At 44.0% G+C, this 27604-nt stretch overlaps 1 pseudogene; it reads left to right on the top strand.

Moving 5' to 3' along the window:
- The first annotated feature begins 1722 nt into the window (after positions 1-1722).
- LOC116873811 lies at positions 1723-11829 on the top strand (annotated as a pseudogene).
- The last annotated feature ends 15775 nt before the right edge of the window (positions 11830-27604 follow it).

A 27604-nucleotide genomic window follows, 5' to 3' on the forward strand; every position in this document is an offset into this window, starting at 1 on the left:
CATTTTAACAGGAATCAGCTGACAGGACATGATACACAAACCAAGCCCTTGACGGGAAACAGAACAGCAGCTCCAGAAAGGTGGAGGGGACAGGCTGGAAGGAGACCCCAAGAGAGGAGGAAGATCTGCAGTAGACCTGGGGTCATGCTTTAGTCCTCAGATCAACCTTGCAGGCAAAGTCTATAGTATAAGATCTGGGAAAGGATCATTTCAAATTTGAGACTAAGTGCTCTTGCTATTTTCCCCTGCTTTTCCCAAAATGTGCTATAAGACACCTCCAAAAGGCCTATCTTCACGGTAATATATTTCGGGCCCAGTGGGCATCTCCACAGGCTGGCGATAGGAAACACCTGTGAAATGGATAACCCCACACAGACGCATAAGAGGCAGTTCCAATCACCAGCAGGACTTCGATCACATTCTCCTGAGCCCCGTTAGGTCTCAGAGGAATTATCACTTTCTGCATGCGAAGGACAATGAATGGGCCCAGCTCTTCCCGGACTGGAGGAGTGGGAGCCTGGCAGACAGATTTTCTCCAAACTGAATAAATGCTGGGTGGTCTGGGGGAAGGATCACTCTCCCCAAGAAGCATCCATCACTTTTTAAGCAATGGCTACACACACCAACTTCAGTTCCCAACTTCTGTAATATTTCTCTGTTATAAATCGGGCAGCACAGCATGTGGTCAAGGAGCCATTACAAGCCCTCTCAAACGAGATTTTTTTTTCCCAGGGACTTAATTTCTTACAATGTTAGAGCAATTGTTCTCTTAGAAAGTAGGACAGGCTCTCTTTCAGCCTGCCAGCAAAAACAAAACTGCACCAAACATAAAAGCAAAGTCTCTGAAAGGATCATGCACGAGCAGGCTTCCTTCTGAGCACCTGGAGGCCCCTCCCTCCCCAGCTGAAGCTGCTAGATCACTCTAATGAGAACAGATGGCACCTGTCGGGAGATGGGCTCCACATTCCATGCTTCCCATGTCCTCCTCCTGAAACCCGATTTTAGCAGATTTGGAGTCGGTTGTTGAAGTGGTAGCCTAGTTGTGTGCCAGGAAAGTAGGATGTTAATATGCACTAATACATTTGCTGCTGACTTTTGGAGAGCTCAAGGCACTTCATAACAGAAGGGGTGAAGACTTCAGGAGGCCCGGCTTCAAGGATGGAGGAAAAAGTGCCACGAACAGCCACAGGAGGTGACTCATCTCGTCATTGGCAGAGGAGAAATTACAGCCCGGAAGCCCACTCCAGGATTGCAGCGACCTAATGCCACCACGTGACTGGAGCAGGACCGGTCCAGGTGCAGGATGTGGAGTGTGGGAGGGCAAAGATTCCACAGCTCGTTTTGGGTAGAAGAGGCTAGGCTGAACCTGAACCTGGTACCTCTGGTTGACCCCACCCCCACCCCCCGAAAGTGGAGAAGTCATCATCTCTTCACCTGTTCAGGTTCCCGAGGCAGGTCAGGGGTGACCTTAGAAGCACCCCCACAGGGGTATCCACGGAATGAAAGCAGAGAGAGAGGTTTCCAGAGCAGCAAACTCCTGCATTTTAAACTCTACTTTTCACAAAAGGTGTTTCATTGTCGTCATAATTGCCAAATTTAAATTACCTCTATTTTCAGGTCTCAGGAAGCCATAAAGAGAGAGAGGAGAGATTTTCGCGGTGAGAAATGAGAAATGATGAGGGGAAGAGGGCGGCCTGTGGAGCAGAGACTTAGAGAGGAAAAATGTTTCTGGAGTCAGCTGCAGCGGAGGCATCTGGAAAGCAAGGAGAAGCGGCAGCGGGTGAGTGGACAGGGGAAGGGGCAAAGGAGAGAGTCCAGACATCGGGCTCTGAGTCAGGTCAGAGGTAAGGCCAAAATGAAGTTGTAGAAATTTTTCAATCAGGATCATTGAAAATGAATATGAAAATGAGTGTAGAAACTGAAATCAGGTCGCTTTGTGTGCTCGTGAGCAGTGGTCGCCAGGGATGGGGATGAACGCTCAGAGTTCTAGATTTCTTCTGTGTCTTTAAAAAAATACTAAAGCAAAAAACAGGAGTCACTGGAGAAATAACGATGATAATCAACCATTGGACCCTCACTATGCCCCAGAGTACAGGTGATATTGTGATTTATAATAAGAAATACCGATTTGGTCTTGCTTCTAAAACCCTAGGAATGTCTTAAGTGATAAGAGTGATCAAGGTTTCTTTTGTTGCATTAATGTGGGGGCTTCTGGAATGCCCCTAGGCCACCTAAGGATGGAGCCCAATTTGCAGAAGAACCAACGTGGTGAGGAGAGGGTTGGAATCTTTAGTCCAACCCCCCTGACCTCAGGGTAGAAGAATGGTAGTGGAGCTTGGCTCAATCCCCAATGGCCAATGAGTTCAGCAGCCATGCCTGTGGAATGAAGCCTCCGGAAAACCCCAAAAGAATAGGGTTTGGAGAGCCTGCAGGCTGGTGAGCCTGTGGAGATTCAGGAAGAGGGAAGCTCCACACCTCTTCCCCATACCTTGCCGTGGGCATCTCTTCCATCCAGCAGTTCCTTTTATAATAAAATGGTCATCTAGGAAGTAAAATGTTTCTCTGAGTCCTGTGAGCCCCTCTACCAAATTAATCAAATGCAAAGAGGAGATCATGGGAATCTCTGATTTATAGCCAGGCAGCCAGAAGTACAGGTGACAACTGGTACATGCATCTGTCATCTGACCATCCCCCCACACCCGGGGCATGGAGGGCGGGGAGCCTGTCTTACAGGACTGACCCCTTAACCTGTGGAATCTGATGCTACCTCCAGGTAGATAGTGTCAAGATTAAGCTGAATTCTTGGACACCCTCTCCAACAGGGAGAGGTTCCCACCCCTTTCTCCCACTATATATATATATATATATATATGTATATATACACACACACACACACACACACACACAATTGGGTCCAGGAACCTAAAACAGGACACCTGTTGTCAACAAAGGCTGAAATCCCTTCCCCCTTGATTGTTCTTATATCAGCTAAGTGTGTGCGTGTGCATTTCTCAATCATTTTTAAAGGCTTTGTGCAGGACTAGACTCCACTTTTCTAAATAGATGATCCTTCTAATATTCAGAAACAAAAAGTGATATTACCTATTGGTAACTAGGGCTGATACTGATGAAGTTTTAGAATATAAGTAAAGTCCAGAGCTGACAACCAAGAAAGAATTCTTAAAATGTCTCTGATGCAAAAAGGTGATTTTATTAAAGCTAGGGGACAGGACCTGTGGGCAGAAAGAGCTCTGCCCTGGGGTCTTGAGGAGTGGCTGATTATATACTCAGGAGTTGGGGAGTCCTGAGTTGGGGAGTCCAGAAGGACTGTCATATGCTAATGAAGAATCTCAGGATACTGGAGGCCTGGTTATTGTCAAGCCAAGCTGGTTTTTTTTTCTCTAATGAGGTACCAACATGAAGACAGTTGGGAGTTTTCTGGTGGATTGTCACACTCCTCCTATCAGACATCCTTGTCAGTAAGCTTTAGGTTTAGAAGAAATTCAACTTCATTTACATTTCCTTCGCCTTAGCCTCCCTCAATGTTATGGCAGGGAGGGAGATGTTAGGGCTTCAGGAACTGAGTCATGGGTCTCTGGAAGTTAGGCTATTGATAGGAAAGCCCTTGCTTGTAAATCACTAGGACAGTTTTAAACTGAGGTAGACTCCTGTCCTGCAGGACTGTGATCTCTATTACTTAACCATTTGTTCTCCTTGTAGACAGTCGGGAATGCCTGAGGAATGTCACACATGTCACAAGGTGGGGGGTGGGGGAGGAGTAGCTGCCAACTCTGCTTTGTCCTCAGCGAGCCTTTTACTCCCTCGTCAATAACTCTCTCTGAGTACCTATTACATGTATACACATTATATAATGTAATTTTTACAAAAATCCTCTGGGTGTGCATTATTCTCCCAGTTTGCAAAGGAAGGAAGTGAGCCTCTGGGTGTTAAATAAATTGCCCAAGTTTACCAGTATGGATTAAATGTTTGTGTCCCACCAAAATTCATGTGTAGAAGCCCCTAACCCCCAATGTAATAACAGTAGGAGGTGAGACCTTCAGAAGGGAATTCGGCGTGAGGGTGGAGCCCTCACGAATGGGACTGATGCCCTCACAAGACTAGACAGGAGACAGCCGCGTGAGAGCTCAGCAAGAAGGCAGCCCCCCACAAGACAAGAAAAAAGCTCTCATGAGGAATGGATCAGCCCAAAACCTCGATCTCCCAGCCTCTAGAACTATAAGAAACAAATGCCTATTGTTGAGGCCACCTAGTCTTTAATAACATCTCAAGCTGACTTACATAGTCTCACACCTCGTAAGTACTGGAGCAAAGACTTGGCACGAAATCAGACTCTTTCTCCTACACGAGGCTGCATCTTTGCCTGACCCAACTCAGCTGCGCATGACAGCCACAGTCCTATCCTCGTATTTGGGTGTCTCGTAGAGTTAACAAAGCCCTTTCACATCTAGCAGTTAATTCAGAATGTGTTGCAAAAAGCAGGGCCTGGAATCTTTAGACCTCAGATCCTAGCTCCTAATACCCAGTGCACAGACCCACCATTGCACGTTATTTCTAACAGAAACAAACCAGTGAAACAAACTTTAAACTAATAACAACACGTCATGTTGCTGAGGATTCTCTTACCCCTGGCTGAACATGGCGTGTGGCATGAACTTTCTGGACAAGAATTTAGTAATAAAAGTCTTTAAAAAAAACCACATTCTTTGATCAAGTAACTCTGCTTCTAGGACTGTCTTAAGAAAAGGCTGAGGCATGTGTAGCAAGATTAAGAAAAAGGATATTCATCACAAGATAATAAATAAGAGTCAAAATTTGGAAATAGCCTGGGGCATCTGGGTGGCTCAGTGGGTTAAAGCCTCTGCCTTCAGCTCAGGTCATGATCTCAGGGTCCTGCAATAGAGCCCCGAATCAGGCTCTCTGCTCAGGAGGGAGCTTCTCTGCCTGCCTTTCTGCCTACTTGTGATCTCTGTCAAATAAATAAATAAAATCTTTTTAAAAATTTTGGAAATAGCCTGAAAGTCTATTATTATCTAAAATCTTACGTCATTAATTGACTGGATAGAGTATAGACAGAATACCATACATCCACTACATATCAGGTCATCAAAGAATACATGAAGGTATGTGGAATGTTTCTAATACACTGTAGATGAAAAAGCAAGTCAGAAAACAGTACATAAAGTATATGGTTCCCAATTTTGTTTTTTAAAACACATATTTTCCTTTATATTTTTCTAAATCGTATATACTGAACATGTATCTTTTCTAATCAGAGAGAAAGAAAATAGAATGTAATTTTTTATTTATTAACATTTGTACAATAAAGCCTCCCCACTAATCATTTCCTTGCCAAAAGGCTCCAAAGTCACTTTCACACCCACCCTTGGCCTCAGGTCTAGGTTGGAATTCAGGCCCATCTGCATTATTAACACCATCCTTACCATTGTTCCTGCCTTCCGGTAAGAGACTTGCTCCTAGGATTCCTCCAGCATAATTCCTTCTATTTCTATACAGAGGTATAGAAATGGTAATTTACTTTCTTAAAAACTGAATTTTTGGTTGAGAATTTGGAAGCTCAGCAAATACCAGGTCCCAGCCCCTGTGATAACCACCCTCACAGGTGATGTTTTCCCCAACCTGACTTGGAGCAAGCAAAGAGGTCATCACTTCCCTTCTAAATAGCTTCCAACCAAGCAAACTAAAAAAGGTTGCTTAAGGTTTTGTGGGTTTTTTTTTTTTAATTGCTTTTACACACACACATGCCTGCCATGTCTTTTTTTTTTTTTAAGATTTTATTTATTTATTTGACAAACAGACACACAGCGGGAGAGGGAGAGGGAAAAGCAGGCTTCTCACCGAGCAGGGAGCCCGATTCGGGGCTTAATCCCAGGACCGTGATCTGAGCCGAAGGCACACACTTAACCACTGAGCCACCCAGGCACCCCCTGCCATGTCCTTTGGGGAAAGGAGTGCAGGGAAAAATAACTAGGAGGCAATGTAATCAAGAATTTCATTTCTCCTGTCTCATTTCTAACCGTACCATCTTGTACTCTCTGACCAGCCCAATCTAAAATAAGATCCAGAGGCACCCAGGTGGCTCAGTTGCTTAAGGGTCTGACTCTCATTTTCACCTCAGGTCACGATCTCACGGTCATGGGATCGAGCCCCACGTCAGGCTGCTCATTCAGCAGGGAGTCTTCTTAAGATTCTCATATTCTCTCTCTCTCTCTCTCTCTCATGTAAATAAATAACTCTTTAAAACAATAAAGATAAAATAAGTTTCCAACCTGACATGTTGTCCCCACCGTGGGACTTGCACACTTTACCGTTCCCTCAAATTGCCCTATTGACTCCTATACGCATATCCTCAGGGTCTCAGTTTGAACACCCGTGCTCCGACAAGCCTTCTCTGACCCTCCAAGACTGGGTCAAACAGCCTGTGTCCCTCCAGCTGCCCTTGATTAGAATTGCCTCTTTCACTCATCAGCATCTCTACCTGGACTCTAAACCTCTCTAAGGCAGGGACTGTCTCTTATCCACCTGTGTTTCTCTGGCAGGTGACGTGGTGTCTGCCACAAAGTAGACCCTCAATACATATTGGCTGAATGAATAAAGGTCTGATGCCCCCCCACCCCCACCCAAAGTCCCCAGCAGTTCTTGCTCCACACAGAGCAGCCATGGAAAGGACCACCCAGAGTCTCCCACTGTGTCCACAAATGATGTATTTTAGTTACTCCGGGAGGTCTGGCTCCAGACACGAAAGCTTTGGAAACTGCTAGTCTTGCACAACTGGAGTGAATGATCCTATACCCACATCTGTCTGTGAGAATATTTAAAAAGGAATTCATCCCTTTAAAGCAAAGTTCATCCCACCTACTACTCCAGCAGTAGAGGACCAGCAGGGTAGTGGCCCCGTTAGAGAGCAACTCCGACACGTTGAACTAGCACTCTGTCGCCCTTGCTGGCTGCATTACCACTGAAGGCTGGTAGTTAGTTGGGCATTTTTAACAAGAACTGATTCAGTGGGTGTGAGTTTGCAAATGTGCTACTTTAGTGGCCATTCATATTAACTCTGTGTAAAAAGGTCCCAGGTTATGTCTCCATCTAGTCTTCTGTTTAGTGTTTGGTGTTAGAATGAGTAATAACCCCCTTAGCTTTGTGACAGATTGTTCTTTAAACACCAGACCCATCAGCACGCTGCCCTTGAGTTCCTGCTAAGCAGAGAAGATGCCTAGGGAGTAACTCCTCAGCCCCATGGGAGTTTGCGAATTGTGAAATTGGAGGTCGGTGACAGCATAAACAAATCTGAAAATAGCTCTCATGAAAAATCTGCTGTGCAGTGGAGAGCCCACTTCTGCTAGAGCCGGTTGAGACCGTCCATGGGCCTCAGAGCCCTCCCACTGAGACTAGTGTGGAGGTAGGAAGAAATGTGGATTTAGCCCTTGCAACTGACTTGGAAATACTAAGTTTGGATACAAGTCATTCTTTGTAAGGTTTGTTTTGTTGTTGTTTTTTAAATCCCAGGGTGTTTTTCTTTACCTCTGAGGAGACAGAAGTAGATAAGATACTCTTACCTTTATTTTTTTTGGTTGCAAAAGCAAAGCATGGACAAATTGATGGCTTGACCCATGTGGAAGGTGTTACTTGATAAGTCAGTAACAGCACTTAGGATTCTGGAGCCTAGAACATGTCCTGACTACTTGTTCATGTTCCTGACACGGTGCCTGGCACATAACACATAGGCATACAATGAATGTTACTGGATGAATGAATGAATGAAATCAACTAAGCCAATGTCTCTCAAACTTGAGTAATAGAAGGACTTCTTTAGGAAAAACAATAGTCTCTTGACCCCAGAGGTTATCTACCAAACCTCAATTTAAGCTTCATGCTTATTCTTTGAAATATCTATCAGCAGCAAATTATCATTGCAAAATATAATTTCAGTCCTTATAGTTGATAAGAATACTTTATTATTATTGAAAGAAAAGCGCAATTATTTTTTAAGTTCTCATAGAATTCATAGACCTCAGTTAACACCAGCCACTCTCATTTGGAGAGAAATGGTACTAGATGAGATTATAAGCCCTTGAAGGAGGGCAAGTCTGAATGTTGTCCTTTCTGATACCCTCAGCACCTTCACCTGGTAGTTTTTCTCCCACAATCTGAGAGTGATGGAGGTGACATGATCGTGGCCAGCCTCCACCCTAAATAGTAAAGGACAGCTCCCACTGCTAGGCAGGGATTACCAAACACAACAGGAGAGCTTTGGAATGCACTGCAGCTAAGCAGAGCTCAAGTCCAGCTGGGTGTTCAGAGATGGTGTCACAGGAAATGTGGAATGTGACCTGGGCCTGGAAACATTAGAAGGACTTGATGACGCAGAGAAGGAGGAGAAGGGCTTGAAGAAAGGGGAGTCCTTTCCTTTCCCGCTGATGTGATGTCTTCTGTTTAACTGGATATGCCAAGAAAGGCAGGCCATAAGGACATCAGAAGTCCTGCCCAAACCTCAAAGGACTGCATGGGTTTTGAGTAATGCCCAATCAGACTGGACATAATAGGAAGATCATTAAAAATTTAGGGGCGCCTGGTGGCACAGCCAGTTAAGACTCTGACTCTTGGTTTTTGCTCAGGTCATGATATCAGGGTTCTAAGATCGAGCCCCATGACAGCTCCACACCCAGTGGGGAGTTTGCTTGCGATTCTCCCTCTCCCCACTGTCCTCACTCTTGCTCTCCAGCTCGCTTGCTCTCTCTGTCTTTCAAATAAGTAAATCTTTTTAAAAAATCTAAAGAGGGAGTACCTGGGTAGCTCATTAAGTTAAGCATCTGCCTTCTGCTCAAGTCAGTATTCCAGGGACCTAGAATTGAGCCCTACTTCCGGCTCCCTGCTCAGCAAGGAGCCTGCTTCTTCCTCTCCCACTGCTGCTCTCCCTTCTTGCACACTCTCCCCAACCCCCCTCTCTCTCTGTGTGTCAAATAAATAAATAAATAAAAACTTTTTAAAACATTTCAAGAAACTGTTAGTCCTCAGTGAAAAAACTCATCCAAGAGAGCTGGAAGAAAATTATTCTTTTCTGCCACTTTGTCTTCTTTCTACCCACTTCTGAGTCTAAAAACGACTTTGGGCCACCCAGATCCTGTTCTTCTCCAAATCTGAAGTCTGTCTTCTAGGCTCTGAAACTTGCCTGTCTATGTTTTCCCATGTGTCTTAATGCACAGCCCCACACCTCTGCCCAGGGGGTCCTTGAAGTCTTTTTGGTGTGTATTTCCATGTCCTACTGCCACATCATACCCAGGCATTCCATAAATGTTTGCTAAAAGAATACCGTTTGGCCACATAAGTGCCCAGAGTTATCCTATTGCGCTATCTCTTCTCCCACAGTAAAATGTACTCCTAGCAAAGGAGCTGATCACTTCAGCCACCTTAAGATCTAACTAACACCACTTTGTATGTTGCCCTGCCCAGGGGCATTTTAAATTCCATGTAAATCAAATTTTTTCCCAAACAGATTTGGAGATAGTAAATCAGAGTGTTCTTTGTTTCTAAGCAAATAGGTATAATCTTCTTAAGGCTGACTTTGAAGCCAGCTCTTATCAAAAAGATCAAGTAAAATTTTGGCATACTTACAGAGAGATGGTAAAGTTGGTCCTGTGATAACAGATTTGAGCTGCAAAGAGCTGCCGTTAAAAAAAAAAAAAAAAAAAAGCTACAGTCTAGCCTAGCGACACTTATTAAGATGAGATTTAACCAAAGCCTATAAAATCTTAAATGGTAGATAATAAGGTCAAGCCAAGTTACTATTTTCAGCTCAGAACAGATGACAAGACAGGAGGACATAAATGGAAATTAAAAGAAAAGGGATTCAGAACAGATCAGAAGGTCACCAAAAATAATCAATGGCTGAAATGACTTTCTGGACTCATTCACTTGTACAGAAAATATTGGGTCATTGAAAAAGTAATGAGATGATATTCTTGGGAAATAGAATAGTTAAAATGAATGAGTCCAGATAGACCCAGAGACTTTAATCATTCTGAAAAGAAACACTTGCTGGGACACTCTCTCCTAAACCAAGTTGAAATTTCATTCTAGGGAGACAACTAGGTATATGGTAGGAAGACTTCACTTTTCACATTTCATGAGTATTTACAATTCCTTCAAAGTTATAATGGTATTTAATATCAAGGGGCCTTAAGAGTGGTTTCTCCTACAGGATTGTAACAAGAAAAAATGAGCAAGACAACCACTAAAGACATGGAGCCTTGGAGTTCATTCTCAGCCAGGCTCCCATCCAAAGTGGAAAATCTCTGTGTACGCACACATCACACAACTGCCAATGCATAATTCCAGGGCCAGGACAATGCTGAGGCAGCCTACTCTGCTACTGGGTAACACTAATTGTTAGACAGCCAAAAGTGTTTCTTGCAGAGTCTAGCCTTCCTAGAGTTTACCTGTTGGGCAGCTCCATTGGATCTCTACACATATGTGTGTAGAGATATCTACATATGTGGCTACTTCTGCTTCTAAATGGTAACTAGCAAATATTTAAAGGGAGCGCAACCTAAGCTTTCTTTTTCCAAGCTAAATATCCCCATTTCTTTTGTAGGACATGTGTTCCAGACTCTATGCCCTCCTGACCACCATCTGTGGAAATGTTCAGTGATGCACACTCACATGAACACATACAGACACAAACACACACACAACTTAGAATCTTAGAGTGGAATGCTCCAAATTGAACATGTGTTCCCAGATGCAACTATCTTCTTTGATCTAATAATGCCTACTCTGTTATCATAGCCAATTAATAGTAGTAGTAGCTACTATTCATTGCAGCCTACCATATACCAGATACAGGACTAGCCACTTTGCATATGTTAAGGAGAAGAAACCAGTGCATCAGACCAAGAAAATGAACCCTAGTTAGGTCTGAAAGACCAGCAGGTTCTAGATGTAGAGAACTGCGCATATCTTTTTTCAAAGAGCACTGAGACTTCAAAGTTCACTTAGCAGAAAAAGGGATGGAGCTCCACTCATATAGGACAAGGATGACCCATCTGCAATGCTTTTTGCTACAACTAATGCAGTGATTGCTGGGCTAATAGCATTAGAGGGATTAAAGATTTTATCAGGAAAAATAGACCAGTGTAGAAAAATTTGTCTGAATAAACAACCAAACCCAAGAAAGAAGTTTCTTGTGCCTTTTGCACCAGACCCTCCTAACCCTAATGGCTACATTATGTGCCAGCAAGGCAGAGGTGACTACTCTCACATTACAGGAAAAGACAGTGAAAGAAAATTTTGCTATGGTAGCACCAGATGTCCAAATTGAAGATGGGAGAGGAACAATCCTTGTGTCTTCAGAAGAGGGAGAGACAGAAGCTAATAATCACAAAAGGCTGCCGGAATTTGGAATTGGAAATGGGAACCCACTTCAAGCGATGACTTCCTTCAGGACTAGGCTTCCTTGATCAACATCCTTCAGAGTGAAGACCCAGGGAAGGATGTTGAGTTTGAAGCTGTTGGTGATGCCCCAGAAAACGTGGGGGACAAACAAGCTGAAGATGCTGCCAAAAGCATATGGTGGTGACGATGGGGTTCAGCTTTCCACATCCACTGCACAAGAGCAAGATGATGTGCTCACGCGCTCATCTTCTCGGATGAAGAAGGTCCTTCAGATAATGCTGACATCAGTGACGAAGAGAGAAGTCATGAAGGAAATTAGATGAGAAAGAGACTATCAGTGCAGAGAGGCCATGTATAGAACAGACAGAAGAGTCTGATGATGTCATAGCTTCAGATTGAACAGAAAGAACTCTGAACAGAGCCTTCTCACTACAGTAGACCATCTGGGCAAAACCAAGTTATTTGTCATGTCCTTTGTTCCAAAGGGAAGAAATTGACACCAGGGACTTGAAGATGAGTCTGCTCCCTTTGAAGAAGCATTCATTTTGCTACAACAATTAGAAACATCATGATAGGGGCGCCTGGGTGGCTCAGTGGGTTAAAGCCTCTGCCTTCAGCTCAGGTCGTGATCTCAGGGTCCTAGGATCAAGCCCCGCATCGGGCTCTCTGCTCAGCAGGGAGCCTGCTTCCCCCTCTCTCTCTGCCTGCCTCTCTGCCTACTTGTGATCTTTCTCTATGTCAAATAAATAAATAAAATCTTAAAAAAAAAAAAAAGAAAAACATCATGATACACTGTATTGAAAGAAGGACTATAGTTTTAAAACCCTTTGAACAAAGCATGTGCATAACCAGTCATGAGATGAAACAACGTTGCCTTTTTAATGTCAATACTCTTAGGTATCATTTAACAGTTTTAAAATATTGTTGTTTAGTAAAGGTGACACTCAGTTATAAATAGTAGACCTCTATTTTTGGTTAGAAGAATTCTTTTCAGCCTAGATCTAACCATTTTCATACTCTTAACTGACTAAAGCAGATTCAAAGAATTATCAAGTGCTATGCACTGAAACTTATTTTTAAATGGTAACTGGCACAATGTATATTCATGTAAAACAATGTTAATTTACTCAAGTTTTCAGCTTGTACTGCCTGGTGTGTCTGTGTAGGAAGCCATTTTTTGTTATGGTTTTATTGTTATGGTTTGGGGTTATTTATATTTGATGTTTCATAAAACTCAATTATGACTATAATGTACTTATGAAACAAATAAATGGCATCTGCATACTTGTTAAAAAAAAAAGAAACTTCTGATCAACCCGACACATCTGCACTTTCATATATGTTAAAGATGTGCACCCAGCAGGGAGTAAGTTACTATGCAAAGCAGTGGCATTCATCACAAGTCATGCTGGGAGAAAGGAACTGGGCCCAGGTTGGGAGGGACACAGGGTTGTGTGGGCAGAGCTGTGGCACCAGTATAGGCCATCACTTGTCCAAACCCTTATCCAAGCAGACGTGTAGCCAATGCAGCCCATCTCCAGGGATCTCACAGAGACTTGTGGGAAGACAAGAGGAGGGACGCAGCTTCCGACATATAAAATATGAACCATGAGAATGTCAAGCTAACCCAAGGTCCTACACAGAATTCTGCCTCCACCAAGGCCTCAGAGAACAGTATATAAAGTCATGAGGAGAACAAAACAGAGCTTTGCCCCATGATCTAGAAAATCATGAAAAATCATGAAAAATAGGAAAACTCTAAGTATCTTAGAGATTCAGACAAAAGGAACCTAGGCCCAAGCTTGTAAAGCTTGATCTCCCGTGCAATAAAAGATTAACTGAGTAGGCTTGGGGTGCTCAAACTCTGCACACTTCAAAGAAAGGACTCCCTCTTCCTGGGGTGGAGCCCCACATCGGGCTCCTGCTCAGCGGGGAGTCTGCTTCTCCCTCTCTTTCCACCCCTCCCCCTGCTCATGCTCACTCTCACTCTCAAATATATAAAACCTTAAAATAAATAAATAAAGGAAAGAAAAGAAAGGATTCACCCTTAACCAGTTATGGAAAGATAACCTATAAGCCCTTGGGATATCCTAAGAAGAGTATCTCTGCATACTTGGTGGGGAGGAGACATGACTGTCTATGTTAACAACGTGATGCATGGTAAATGCCTATTTTTGTTTGCCTGAGATCCTGGACTGTACTCTGGGGAGGCTGCAGACTGAGTAGCTAAGGTCACTTACACGAGCACTCTATGCCTACGTGACAGATCCCTCAAACCCTGGACACCAAGGCTCAAGTTGGCAAAACTTCATGTGTGTTGTCATGTATCACTGTGGGGGATTGAGTGGTATCCATGAAACTCCACTGGATGAGAACAAGTGGAAACTCACACCTGGTTTCTCCTGAACTCTACCCTATATACCTTTTTTACTTTGCTGATGTCCTTTGCAGTATCCTTTCACTCTAAGAAACTGGACCTGTGAGTATAAGAGCTTTTCTGAGTTCTGTGAGTCCTTCAAGCAAATCATCAAACCTGAGGGTAGTCTTGGGGTGATCCCATACATACCTCTCAATGGCAGAATATGGAGAGGAGTGGTTGAAGGGCTTGGAACTCAGAGGTAGAGCCCAACACAAAGGCTAATTCAAAAACTCCCTCTTTGTTGCCTATGTGGTTCTTATATAACAGACCCACTGACCTCTTGGTGGTAGTAGGGGAGAGCCAGGTCTGCATGCAGAAAATGGGGTTGTCATTTGGAATAACTGGGTTGGATCTAGGGGTAAAAATTCACACAGATGTCCCCATCTGGTATCCATTCAAATTACTTTTTTTTTTTAAATAAATGCATTGGCAGAATCTATGACTCTAATTGTGAAAGTAATACATATTCATTGTCAAAAATCTGGAAAACATAACAAAATATATTAAAAAGAAAACAGCCCATTGGAATCCCACCACCCAGAGGTAAGCATGGTTAAAACTGTGGTATAGCTCTTTCCAGTCAATTTCTTTTTCATGAATATGCAGCAGTGTCCCTGATGAGATAGAATTTAAAATTTTTCGTTAGCAAGAAAATCTGCAAGTTAAAAGTTGCCAGCCACTTCCATGTCTAACAAGTCATCTTGGGACACATTTTTGTTCTGGAAACAATCACATGGGCAGTTTCTTTTAGTTTTGCAAATGTAAGGCAGAGGCACCCATCGTAAGGCAACAATGTTCTTTGTCACAGAACATGTTTCTTGACAAAGGCTGCCCATTTCACCCTGCTGGCACTAAAGCCAAATGTTACTGGGAAGTAGGTGAGCCAATCTGAGAGGGAGCCTAGAAGCTTCTAGGAGAAAAGAAATCAAGACCTCAGCTACATCTTTTTGGCTTTGCTAGCTTTCAAACATCTCTGATGAGTTTAGTTAGTCTTATAGAGGAGCCCAGATTACAAAACAAGTGGTGTTTTAGTTTAGACATAACACATGGCCCAGACAGGAACCCTCTACTGCTGTGGCCACCCGGGCACTATGGGTGTGAGAATACTGGGTATGAGGGCACACTAAGAAACTGAAACACTGGGAGCCCAGGCCACTACTGGTCCAGAACAGTGAGAAGAAATCTCTTTCTAGCGCAGTGAGAACTATCCGCTGGCTGGCTATGATAGCACAGCCAGGGATGGCCCCAGGGAGTGGCAGCCAAGTCACTAGACACCAGTGTTAGGAGCAGCAAATGCAGCCTACAGGGGACTAATAAGATTCTCCAGGGCCCTCTCCACAAGGCACTTATTCTTTAGTCTGAATAAAGCAGGACAGAGGAGGGTTAAGTACATCACAAGAAGGGGATCACTGAGAAAGAGAAGAACATTTTCATGCTCAGTGAGACAGAGCCTTTATTCCATTCACTAGAGACAAGACCATATTTCATGCCCCAAGCTGACAAAGCAGAAGATACACACTTTACAAAAATATAAACCCACACGGTGTGTAACAAAAGGGGATTAAACTTCATAATGTAGATTTTGTTCCCACTTAACATTATATAGTTGACCCTTGAATAACACAGGTTTGAACTACATAGGCCCACTTACATGTGGATTTTTTTCAATAAATATAGTCCAACACCATAAATGTATTTTATCTTTCTTATAATTAATAATATTTTCTTTTGCTTACTTTTTATTAGAATACAGGATATAATGCAGAATATGTGTTAGCTGATTATGTTATCATTCGGGCTTCTGGTCAACCATAGGCTCTACTAGTAGTTAAGTTTTGGGGAGCCAAAAGTGATATGTGGATCTTCAGTTGCACGGGGAAGTCAGCATCCCTAACACCCATGTTGTGCAAGAGCCAACCATATACTGAGCATTTTCTGACATTACACATATTTGGAAACACAATATTAATAGGTAATAATAACTAAGACTCATGTAGTACTAATGTAATACTTGAACTGTGTGAGGTAGTATCAGTAGCCTTATCTATAGATAAGGAAACTGAGGCACAAACAGGTTGTATAACTTGTTAACGACATGGCTAGTAAATGGAGAAGCTAGCATTTGAACCCAATTTTGTATACATAGGATATATAATCATTTTCCTATAGTTAGAGAGTTCATTTTCTACCTATTTTTGCTATTACAGATATGCAGTGATAAATATCCTTATACATAAATCTTTGAAAGTCAATAAAAATTTTTACCTAAATGTAGAACTTCACATGCATTGAACTCCATCGCTTTAAAAAAAATGTTATTATTTGAGTACAGTTGACCCACATGTTATATTCATTTCAGATGTGCAACATAGTGTCTCAACTTCTCTATGTGCTCTGGTCACCACAAGTTGTCTACCACCTGCCACCAAACATCCCTATTATAATATCATTGGCTATATTCCCTCTACTGTGCCTTTTATTCCCCCTTACTTATACATTCCATAACTGCAAGTCTGTGTCTCCCATTCCCCTTCACTCATTTTGCCCATCCCTGAACCCCCTGGAAGCCATCAGTTTGTTCTCTGTACTTAAAGGTCTGATTCCGCTTTTTTTTGTTTATTCATTTGTTTTGTTTTTTAGATTCCACATATGAGTGAAATCATTCAGTATTTGTCTTTCTCAGCCTAACTTATTTCACTTGGCCCAATACCCTCTAGGTTTATTAATGTTGTCACAACTGGCAAAAATTTCATCCTTCTTTATAGCTATGTAATATTCCCACGTGTGTGTTATACACACCACATCTTCTTTATCTGTTCATCTATGAATGGACACTTGGAAGCAACCCAAGTAAATAATGCCTCAATAAACATAAGGGTACATAGATCTTTTCAAATTAGGGTTTTTGTTTGGGTTAATACCCAATAGTGGAATTATTGGATCATATAGTTTTTCAATTTTTTTAGGAACCTCCATACTATTTTCCACAGCAACTACATCAATTTATAGTTCCACCAATAGTGCACGAGGGTTTCTTTTTATCCACATCCTTGCCAACACTTATTATTTCTTTAAATTCCAGCACTTTTAATTTAGACCTGTGATATTTCTTTTATCTTGATTCTGCAATTCAGATTTTCCACTTTCTCCCCAACTTTTGTGTCATTCTGAGTTACCTGACCTGTTCTCCTCAAACAAATACTTATTCCTTAATTTATTTATTTATTTATTTATTTATTTTTAGAAATCATTATTTTAGGTAGGCTCCACTCCCAACATAGGGCTCGAAAAACCTTGCAATCAAGAGTTGCATGCTCTACTGACTAAGCCAGCCAGGCACTGACAAATACTTTATCTTAAGCTTGACCCAGACCAGACAAGTTCCTATGGCTTGGTCTCTGTCTCTCCCAGCAGTTCATCTCACACTCGGGCTCCCACTTTGTCAACCATACCATGCTCTCTTGGGCCACAGGGCCTTGCCACCTTCTGCTCCCTTTCCTGAAACCTCTCGCCTTCCCCTGGTGAACTCCCAACAGTCCTTCATGCTTCAGCTCAAGCTGAGGCCGGGGTGTGTTGTTATGTACTCACAGAACCATGTTCTTTTCCTTCCAAGTGGGAAATTCTTACGCTTGGTCATGAAATTATCTGATTAATAGTTGTCTTCCTTTTCACCAAAAGATTCCATGATAGCAAGGGCCACACCTGCTTTCTTATCATGGTACCCAGTGCTGCCCTTAGTCTGGAGTGATGTTCAATGCATGTTTGCTAAATGAATGAATGAATGAATGATTGAATACAGCATCCCATGGCACAGCAATGGAACCACTGACCTTCTGGAGTGATAAAAGCATGCTTGGATTCATCAGCTTTCTTTCAGGATGATACTCTAATCAGTTATAATTTACGACCTATGCACATTCTTAACCCCATGATATCACTAGAGGGTGTCAGACACAGCTGAGATCAAGCCATCCTGTGATCAACTCCCTCCAGACAACCTCTTTACAGCCTCCAGTTATCCTTCCTAAGGCAGCTCTGATTACACAACTCCCTGATTAAGAAACTTTGGGGTCCACAGTGCCCTCAGGATGAAGTCCAAGCTTCTAATCTTGACATTCAAGGCCCATCACATTTTGGCCCTCACCTGTTTTTTTCCTCTTGTCTGCTGCCCCTAGCATGGCCACCCCTGTCCCACATAGTGCAACACCACCAGTCTTCCCATACACCATGTGTTTGTATATCTCTGAGCCTTTTCTGTCTGTCTCCAGAATGCAAACCCTTCACGTCTGACAAATTCCTACTCATCCTTCAAGGTCCAAGGTCCAAGAACTAATGATTTCTTCTCTCAAATTCGTGTAGCATTTTGTACATCATTCTACTTTAGTATTTTCACCCTGGGTTACGTGTAGATTTTTGTGTTCTCTGAGGGATTCTGAGCTTCTTGAGGCCAGGGACCATACCATTCACCTCCATCTCCCCAGAAGCCACCTCTGCTCCTGACACAAAACAGGCATTCAATAAATGTTCATGCGGCTGTGCCTTTGGGTGTCACCCCATTCCACAAGCCTTGTGATACTTTTGAAAAACATAAGAATCTTAGAGCCATTGCTCACCAACCTGCCTAAGATCCAGGAGTAGGTAGGATGACGAGATTCTCAGCAACAGAACTGGTAAGTTCCCCGTGGGGGCCTTGAGTCTCCGCTTCCTCCACCATCACCACCAGCTGCCAGCCTTCCCAGCTTCCGGCAGTCCGGTGGGATGCCTGCTTCATCCTGCTAGTCCTCTCTGCTGCCTGTTCTGTTCTTTTTATGCTTTTCCACCCTCTACGGACAGCTCAAGGTGAAGCAGCTATTGAAAGAATATAGGAAAACCTACATTCAGAAATCAAGCACAGAGAAGACTGCTGGTTTTCTTGAAAAACTGAAATGGAGACATTCTGGGGCTCTAACCCTCACCTCTTTCTTTTTTTTTTTTTTAAAGATTTTATTTATTTATTTGACAGAGATCACAAGTAGGCAGAGAAGCAGGCAGAGAGAGGAGGAAGCAGGCTCCCCTTTGAACAGAAAGCCCGACGTGGGGCTCGATCCCAGGACCCTGGGATCATGACCTGAGCCGAAGGCAGAGGCCTAAACCTCTGAGCCACCCAGGCGCCCCACCCTCACCTCTTTCTTCCTCCTTCTACTCATCTCGCTGCCTGTTTGCCCATCTCTCACATGCTCCCTCTTCTAATTTACATGACTTTTCGGCTCAGATCTCCATATTTAACTAGACCATTTCTTTCAGTATTCTAGTCCCCAAAATCTCAGAATAAGGTTCAGTTCATCCCACTGCCCTTCCCCCAGTTTTATAGCTTTGGATCAGGTGTCCTGTCCCAGGCCAACAAGCCAGGGCTAAGATAGGGGTTCAGGTCATGTGGCTGGGTTTCCTGGACAGGAAGGGTGGAAGGAGAAGGCATGGTTAGATTTAGTGGCTGCATCTTTAGTTAAGCACGAGGTGAGGACAGTTTTCAGTCTCAGACAAGCCTTGAAAGAGAAGCACCAGCTGTTTGGAGGTCAAGCATTGCCCACTATCCTCAATGGAATAGCCCGGAGACTGCTTTCTCCACATTGTGCCAAGCAGACCCTGTTAATCTGGCCAAATGAAGACATGGGTCTGTAGCTCAAAAGAGAAATTTTGACTGGAGATGAAAATGTGGATATCATCAGGATTAATGGGCAATAAACGGTGGTGGTGGAGAGGAGGAGGTGGGCGTCGGCTCTAAGCACATAAATGGCTTCTCAGGGAGGTTGAGGAAAGTGGGAAGGAGGCTTAAAGACAGAATGGGGGGACCAGGGACATGGAAAGAGTGGGCAAAGGAAGAAAATTCCTGAAGAATAGAAAGGAACGGCCAGAACAGTGGAAGTCTTAAAACCAAGATCTCGCCAAGGTGGGATAGAGTTTGGGGGAAGGGCGAGCGTCAAAACTAAAGAGATCAACTATGACAAGGATGAGCTTCTGAGGAGTGGAGAGAGGGTGGTGGAAGGGGAGTGAGGAAGTCAGCAAATCACAAGTTGGTGGGGGGGGGGGGGGCTGAGATAAAGGTGAACAGAGAGGAACTTGGCGTTACAGAGTGGTTTTTATTCCTTTGAGATAGTTTCCTTGAAGATGTTTAAAAGCTGATGGGAGAGGGCCGGTCTCTTCAGAGCGGTTGAGGAAAAATGGAGAAGGAGGAATATAAGTGGAATGAGATTTCTGAGGGTGTGAGATCCGGAGCACGCTGTGAAGGATCCCACTTGGTTAGGAAGAGGGAGCGCCCCACCACAGGGCGTTGCGGGTCCCAAGGTCAAGTCTAGGACATGGACCGCACCGGACCCAGCCCGCCGCCTTCCCAGCACTGCTCCAGCGCAGCGCGTGACGATGGTGCCCTCTAGTGGCTGTAGTCGGCATCGCAGGGCACACGGAGCCTGTGTTGGCCGAAGACCCTAAACGAGAGGCGCGACCCCGGCCAGTGAGTGGCGGCGGCGGGGGAGGCGGGAGACCGAGGGAGAGGGAAGGGTGGTGAGGGCACGGTGATCCCTAAGCATAAAGTTCACAACACAAGAGGATGGAGGGAGGAAACCATTTAGATAAGGGACATTGATCAGCCTTCCCTACGTTTCTCCTAGAGAGGACGGGGGAAGAAAACGATCTGGGCCAATTAGCCAAGCAACGGTTACGCCCGGAGCCACAAAAACACCTAAGTCTGAGTAAGCCCCGTGCCGTGCATTCAGACCTGTTGTGATCTGCCAGGCGCAGACCATCTGTAAATAGTGCAGCACAGCAGCATCAGGGGAGTCGGGAGGTGCTGCTACCTGCGCCTCGAAGCCAAGCACAGGGTAGTGGGGGAGGGAAGCAGAGGGGCTCGAGCGCGGAGAGGACGCATAGGCTGCACAATGCTGCCATCTATCGGACAGGTCCGGGAATGAGCGGCCCGCCGGGCGCTCCCAAGATTGCCTGGGCACTCTGATGCAGAGGGAAAGGGGTCCGGCTCTACAGTAGCATTGGGGGGCGGAGGGGGGGTGTTCAGGCTGGACAACACTGAGACTCACCTGACTCACATAGCGACTCAGGAAAATATGCAGGTGTTTTGTATTTTCCATCTTAAACTAACAAAGAAAAACCATACACCTGAAACAAATACAACAATGTTAACGAACTGGAACTAAAATTTTGAAAAATAACAACAAAGAAGCAGCTAGAAACAGAACCACTCCCCAAATAAAAATCTCCAATGAAATGTATACATCAAAGAGTGGATCAGTCTCTGGAGTCTGGAATGGTGCGGGTGGCAGTCTTAGGGTCCAAGGGCATTCTCAGCCTTACAGATCTATGCAGTGCATGGAAAGGTTTGGGTCTCTAGTCTGTGAGTTTCTCTGAGGTCAGTTTCTTCATCTCTAACATGGCAGTAACGTTGGCCTCAAAGGAATGTTCTTAGGATCAGATATGCTTATCCTTGGAAAGATATTACTTAAGAGAATACTGAGGTTCATAGAGGTTAATTCTCCAAGGTCACCAAGCAAGGAAGCAGTAAGTATAAAACTCCCCATGGGGGAGAGAAAATCAATAAACTTTGGATAAAGCCAGCCTTGAGCATAGGCAATATACCTAGGCTCGGTATTATACGAGCCCATACGGCCCATCCATAATGTCATTTCAGATGCAGTATGAGGGCTTCCCTGCCTGATAAAAAGCCCTTTCTCTGCCTGCTTATAAAGAATATGTTACCATTAGAGAATGATTCTTCAGGTTTAAGACATTTTTGTTGCCCCCCTTTTGAAAAGCAAATTCTCCTGAGAATGCTAATAACTTTAAGCTTTTTTAATCATTTATACCTACCTAAGAAAAAGTTTATTGTATTCTTCCCCAGAGAGAAGCTTTTGATGGAGAGATGGATGAAAAACGCGTGGACGGTCTGCATACTCACAGGAAATGAAAAGGAAAGGAACACAGAAAGGGAAGCAGGTTGTCCAAAATTGCCTATTTCATTATTTTACCTAGAATTTTGGCTTTGATGACAGGAGGTGTTTTTGGTGCCAGAACATCACAGACTGAAAAAACAAAGTTTGTTGGAGGACTCACATTTCCTCATTTCAACACTTAGTGGAAAACTACAGTAATCATGGTGTAAGTGTGGTACTGGCACAAGGATTGAGATAGAGAGAAATAGAATAAACTTGAGAGTTGAAAATAAACCTTAACATTTATAGCCAGTTGATTTTTTACCAGGATGCCAAGACAATTCATTGGGAGGGAAAATGGTCTTTTCAACAAACGGTGCTGCGAAAACTGGATATCCACATGTAAAAGAATTAAGTTGGACCCTTTAGTCACACTATATGAAAAACTTAACCCCCTGTGGATTACAGACTTAAACATCACAGCCAAAACTATAAAAGTCTTAGAAGAAAAGATAGGAGTCAATCTTCATGAACTCAAGTTAGGCAAAGACTTCTTAGCTATGACATAAAAGCACAAGGAACAAAAGTAAAAATAGATAAATTGGACTTAAATTTTTAAACTTTACTTCAGGGGCGCCTGGGTTAGGCATCCGACTCTTGATTTCAGCTTAGGTCATGATCTTGGGGTTGTGAGATTGAGCTCTGTGCTGGGCGTGCTGGGCTTGGAATCTGTTTAAGATTTTCTCTCCCTCTCTCTCTGCCCCTCCCCTAAGTTTACATGTGCATGCGTGTGTGTGTGAGTGTGTGCGCACACACGTGCTCTCTCTCTCTCAATAAATTTTTAAAAAAATTACATAAATATTTGTTGAATGAACGAAGCATGACCCCAGGAGACTTTTTCATTAACATTAAGCTGCTAAGTCCCCTATGAGCACTCAGTTATGACCGTGCTTACCTGAGTATGAAATATCACCCATGCTGTGAACTACCTGTTAAATGTCAAGGTCCAGAGGCACCTGGCTGTCTCAGTCAGAAGAGCACGCAAATCTCGATTTCGGGGTTGTGCGTTTGAGACCCACATTGGATATAGAGGTGACTTACATAAATAAAACTTAAAAAAAATAAATAAATAAATGTCAAGGTCCAAAGCAGATAACCTGCCCCATCACCACCAGCAACAGTGATATCAAATAAAGAAGCAGAAGCTGAAAATAGAGTAAAGGCTTTTAAAGATGCAGGTGAATATGGAGTAATCCAATAGAACTATAATGTGAACCCTGTGGGGATGTTGAATGTTCCAGTAGCAGCGATTTTAAGAAACAGGGGCACACAACTGGGTGGCTCAGTCAGTTAAGCAGCTGCCTTCGGCTTGGGTCATGATCCCAGGTTCCTGGGATCGAGTCTTGCATTAACTCCCTACTCAGTGCGGAGTCTGCTTCTCCTTCCTCCTCTGCCTGCTACTCCCCCTGTGTGTGCTCTCTCTTTTTCTCTCTCTCTGTCAAATAAATAAATTGAAATCTTTTTTTTTAAATGAAGAAACAACAGGTCAATATAATTTTAATAAAATATTTTCTTAAATTATGATTTTTAAATATAATTATTTTACCCAACATATCAAAATATCATTTCAACATATAATCCATATAGAAACTGTGAGTGAGGTTTACCTTCTTTCATACTAAGCCTTTGAAATTCACACTCCCCGCTCATCTGGGTGTGGACTAGCCACATTTCCAGGGCTCCGTAGCCACACGTGGCTTATGCCAGCGCCATCTAGAGGCAGCAGCGTGATGTCCGACCACTTCCAAGTAAGGATGGTTGGCGTCTCTAAAGCCTTGCATCTTCATGAGCCTGAACAAGTCTCCATGGGATTAAATGTCCCTGTGTCTTCTCTGATTTGAGAAAAATCAGAACCAAGGTCACTATGTACCCCAAGTAATGGAGCCAGATGGGGCCAAGACTCAGGACCTGCTATTCACAACTGGTAAGACTTGGGGCAAACCACTCAGTCTCTCAGGGGGCTGATATCCTCCCAAATGAAATGTAGATCCTGTGCAAGGACCTTCAGAACGCCAGCCTGAACTCCCAGAACATGGAACGAGTTTGGGGTCCTACCTCTGGCTGCTTCGGCAGAATGACTGAGGCTTAACTTTTAAAAAAAGAAGGAAATTGGGGCGCTGGGGTAGCTCATTCAGTTAAGTGACTGACTCTTGATTTCAGCTCAGGTCATGAGATGGAGCCCTGTGTCGGGCTTCACACTCAGGAATCTGCTGAGAGTCTCTCTTTCCCTCTCCTCCCACCCCTCCCTGCTCACTCACACATGTGTGTGCACGTGCTCTCTTGCTCTCTAAAAAGAAAAATAAATAAAATGGTTATTTTAAAAAACAAAAAAGAAGAAGGAAATTCTACAATATATGACAATATGGATGGATCTTGAGGACATTATGCTAAGTGACATAAGCCAGACACAGAAAGACAATTACTGCACGAATCCACTTACATAAGGAATCTAAAACTGTCAGTTTCTAAAACGCCAAGACTGGAATGGTGGTTGCCAGGAGCTAGAGGAAGGGGGAAGCGGATCATTATTAATCAACAGGCATAAAATTTCAGCTAATGAGTAAGTTTAACTTTTTACCAAAATTAGATTTTCCTTTCAACGGCTGAACTGAGGCTTGAAAGGGGAGCTCCCACTTTCCTAGGGCTTCATGAGAAGCCCAGGAGAGGCCACTATGCAGTGGATTTCAGGTGACAGTCCATGGAGGGAGCTGGTGCTACTTTCCAGCCCAGACACAGGAGATTTCACAAAGAACCGATCAACCGTCAGAACACAGAATGAGGGGGCATTCTCTACAATGTGGCCGAGCAACACACATGCTCGCACTCTCTCTGCCTTTTGTACCATCCCAGAGGCTCAGAGACATGTGGGCCAGACACTTACAGATGCCAGCATCTCCAGAGAATGATGCCAAGATCAGTCATAGTAGGAGGACAATCCCAAACTCAACAGGAGCCCTCATAGCTGCTTCCCATCCTCTGCCCATTGTCTGGTTTCCCATTGCGTGCACCCCTTCAAATTTCCATCAGAGCAGCTGCTGCATGTCATAGCCATAAAGAAAGCCAAATGTTCTCCTATTGTCTAATTTATGCACTGGGTTCCTAGAACACTTGACATTAACCTCCTCCCAAATATTACCAAATTAATATCCCCATTCATGATGTCAGCCTCTTTATCTCTTAGAAAGGTAACAGGGAAAAGAAACAAGCTTGAATGGCCTTTTTTTTTTTTTTTTTTTTTGGCTGTCCATAGCATTCTTGGAAATCTGTTAGCAAGGCAGCCAACGCCTTCTCCCCTATTGTTAGCACCAGCTGGCCGGCCACAGGCTGACGGCACACTTGCCAGTGTCTGTGTGGCTCTCTATTGCAGAATCCAACCTGGCGGCTTTCTGCTTTCTGCTCTCTGCTAAAGTAAAAGAGGGGTCATGGGTAACTGGGAAATTATCTGAATGAGTTTTTTTTTAAATGTTTAAGATAGTTCCTGTTTAAATGGAACCATACAGGAGGGCTGCTGAAGCAGGTACCCTTTCTAAGCCCCCCTCCTAGGCAGCTACACACCCTCCGGACAGCTGGGCAGGGTGGGTTTGGCGGAAGCAGGTACAAGACAAGCAGACAGATGGAGGATGGAAAGAAGGTGGTGAAAAGGTGAAAAAGAGGATGGTTCTGATGCAGGGAGGTGTGTTTGTTAAATGCCTACGTGGGAGACATGTAGGTGAGCCACTCAGCCTTCGAGAAGATGCTTGCTGCTTCCCTGCAGGAATGCGGCCAGCAGCCAGCCTCCAGATGCCATCGCAAGAGGGGGGTCCTGCCTCATACAGGAGGGACCCCTTCCCTGGGCAGGCACATCTGACGGCTAAGTGAGGCAGAGACCCACCACCATGGCCCTTTGTAGGATCACGTGTCTGGACAGCACTCACTGCGGGACTCCTGGGTCCCCTGAGGCTTTGCAGGGCTTGCACTGTGTCTCAGCCTCTCTTTCTTCCTCCTCCTGTCCCGCTTGGGAGCTGATCCCAGTAAATGCCTGGACCCCAAACTCCATTTCAGCCTCCGCTTCTGAAAACCCAAACTGCAGTGGCCTGGATTTTATCATACTAGATGTTTGACATATGTTGCCCCTCTTAACGTGCACTGTTGTGTATAAGATACTGTGTTGGTATATAGAAATACATAATATATAGTATACAGTATATGTAACATTGTGTATGGTATAATATTGTATAGTGCACGTATCTGTAATATATGGACACATATTATCGGTCCCCTTTTACAACTGAGGACACCAACGCTCTGAGAGGTTGAGTCACTTGCCCTTGGCTCACACGGTGGCAGGAGCAGGGTTTCAGAAGGCCAAGCCCTCCGAGGGAACTGCTGGTGACCTAAAGTGTACCAGAAAGGCAGGGAAAGGGTGAGATGGGAGAGAAATTATTGTCCCCTTTCGGTGACCTTTGGAACATACCCTGTACCCAAAATACTTCTTTTACCTGGCCAACTGGTGACTACACTCCCTTTCTCTCCAAAATTGGTGAGAAAACTTAACATATAAATCCTGAAAAGAAAATTGCTTCCCCTTAGTATAGTCACACGGTTGAGTCAGCCAGCCCCCAGCCCCCCTCCCCGCCCCTCCACCCCACCCCACCCCATCCCACCCCCGCCGCTGTCATCCCCGCTTCGCCTCCCTGCTCCCTTGTTGCCCTAGATCCCCGCTATCATGAGAGAAGTGATCTGACAAACTATCTCCTTCAGAGTGACACGCAAATGACAACGTGTGTACACTCGGCGAGATAATTCAGGACGCAGCTAATGTTTAACCTGAGCTCTGAGGTTCCCGATTGGAAAGCTATTTAAGGCAGGAGGAGCATGACATTTGCTGTCACTTTGCAGATTTGTGTTTGGAAGTCCAATACTCCCAAAGCTGTTTATCTCTTTCTGGTTCTGTTGCCCATAATTGAGATAAGGTAGACAATGGTCCTTTAGAAATCGTCTAGTGGTAAAAGTAGCTATTCTTTACACGGATATGGTTAACATAGATACTTTCTAAAAGCCAAAGCAGGGTTCTTCATTAAGCAACATCATGAAACCCTAGTCTCTAAATATAACAATTAAGGGAGGTCTTTTTAATACAAATAAATAAAATCACTTGAAATCCAATTTTACTAGTCCTTTCATTAAGCACTTAATCAAAACAATGTGCCACTTTGGAACAGGGTTATTTTGAGTTAAAGGCAACTGGGAGTCGAGAGATGTAAGAAGTTCTCTGCCCTCCCCTTACCTGCCTAAAAGCAGGGCGTAAATTCCCCTTTGTGAGTGTTTCCCTCCCCTCCAACTGTCACCCCCACCAGCCAGAGAATTCTCTGTTTTTTTTTATTGAACTATAGTTGACAAAGAATTTTTGAGAAGAGCTGAGAAAAGCATTATCACGCTGAGATGAGTTTGCATAAACAGGTCTTACTAAAATAAGTTGATGTTCCATTAGTTCCCCCATATATTTCCTAGTCACTCCCCCACCATTTGTCATGCTTTGAAGCCTGTTGGGGACGGTTATTGAAAAGATGTGACCTCCAAATGACCCATGAGCTGGACCCAAGCAGTTGGAGGCTCTGCCTCCCCTTCCCCGTCCTTGGAAGGTAGGCTCTGATTGCCTTCCCTGTTCCCAGAGGCCACTCTAAGGACACAGCCTTGAGATAGTGATGTAGTATTGTGGACACCTGCAGAGTAGGCGTGACTAAGCCCGGGTAAGGCCTCTTTGTAACGTTAAAGATCTAGTGGGTGGGTGCGGGGAGCT

Source organism: Lontra canadensis, unplaced genomic scaffold (genome assembly GCF_010015895.1).
Source record: "Lontra canadensis isolate GAN:19392208 unplaced genomic scaffold, GSC_riverotter_1.0 scaffold1, whole genome shotgun sequence".
Lineage (NCBI taxonomy): Eukaryota > Metazoa > Chordata > Mammalia > Carnivora > Mustelidae > Lontra > Lontra canadensis.